Genomic DNA, 1,727 nt, shown 5'->3' on the forward strand with positions numbered 1-1,727 from the left:
TTGTGTTTCGCAAATCATTGATTCACCCATAAAACTTGGCGACAACTTCTTCGCATTCTAACCTCTTAAACCCAGCCCTTATCCGTCGGAATCCAGATAATCATTTCTCAGTTATAGTTATTGAATTTAATCACATAGAGGCGCTTCAGTTAGTGTCAGTTCCTTATTTACGGCGCTTAATTTTTTCTTTTCCTAGTCCTTAAAGGGGGAGAAAGGAGTCAGACTTAGTTAGTCATTGTGCTTTATTTTATTCGTAATTTAAAATTTTTTTCCTGCTTAGGGGAATGTTGTGATTTACATCATGTTTTGCAATTACTGCAAAACATATTAGTTTATTTAACTGGTCACTCTGACATGACCTTCATTGGCCATTCTCTCCGGCGGAGAGAATGATCTCTCATTGTTTTAATGTTTTAACTTAACGACTAATTCATCTTAATTCCATATTCTTTTTAATAGTTTTAATTTAGAATTAGCTACAACAAAGTAATATTTTATCAATGACAAAATTACTATCTTATAATTTTCAGACATGAAAATTGTATGATAAGCATTTTTTATCAAACATTTTTTATCATTTTTTTAATGACCAGAAAGCTTCAAAAGAGGCAATTAGACTAAAAATGTTCATTAAAAATTTTTAAAACACTTTTAAAATTTTGTATGAATTCTTCATATATGAAACTGCATGATAAGCATTTTTCTCCTATGGACGCCACCCCGGGCAGTTTTGAGTTATAAGTTTTTGATCAAAGCTTCAACAAAAACGACCATTATTTCGAATTTTTCGTTTTGTTTTCTTTATAATCTCCAAATAAAAAACCAGTGAAAAGGAATTACCAGCTACTTAATGTTGAAAGTGACAATATTTAAATGTTTGCGTAGCAGTATTTAGACAAGGCGTATTCAGACTCGTCATTAAGCAGACAAATACTATTTGTAAGCAAATCAGAACCGAGACAAGGAAAAATTTGAAAAAATATTTATTTCACAAACTTGCATCCCATGTCGATTCGGATTGGCTAAAACAGTGTTTTCTTTTGCTCACTGACGAGTATGAAATAGCGGTTGTCTAAATACAGACCGTAATTCCATTTAAATATATCATAATTTGCGTTTTACGCTTTTGCGCTTAAAGTTAATTTGCCGCGTACGCTTAGAGTTAATTTGCCGCTAACCTTTTTGTTAAGATGAAATGCATTCCGCGTTCATTTGAGTTAATTTTCCCCGTACGCTTAGATTTATTTTGCTGCTTGCCTTTTTATTAAGATGAAATTCATTCCGCGTTCATTATCCCAATTTTTACAAACATGCAATTTTTTATCCCTTCATACAAACAAAGAACAATCGCAGTTGAAATATCTGTTATAATGGGCACCAAGCCAATGTTTTTATTTTGATGGAGTCTTTTTTCCAAAAACGGCCAATTGAAAAGTCGCAAAAGTTCCCGGAGAAGAAATAACTACGCCAGCTTAAATATTACGTTTAGCTTATTAGATTTTTTTTTTGTAGTTAGAGGAACGACGGCGAGAAATTAAATACAACAACAACAAAACTGCATGTATCAGGACAATCCTTCAATGTTCCGACTCTTCTTTTGAAAAAGAAATTTTGTAAAACCTCCTTTGACCGAGTGCAACACCCCATACTTCTACAACTGTTATACTATTAGAACCGAAACTACGGAGCACGCAGCACCTATTTGAATTGCAACAACTTTGTCCTAC

The sequence above is a fragment of the Symsagittifera roscoffensis genome, chromosome 2 (assembly GCF_963678635.1).
Source record: "Symsagittifera roscoffensis chromosome 2, txSymRosc1.1, whole genome shotgun sequence".
Lineage (NCBI taxonomy): Eukaryota > Metazoa > Xenacoelomorpha > Acoela > Convolutidae > Symsagittifera > Symsagittifera roscoffensis.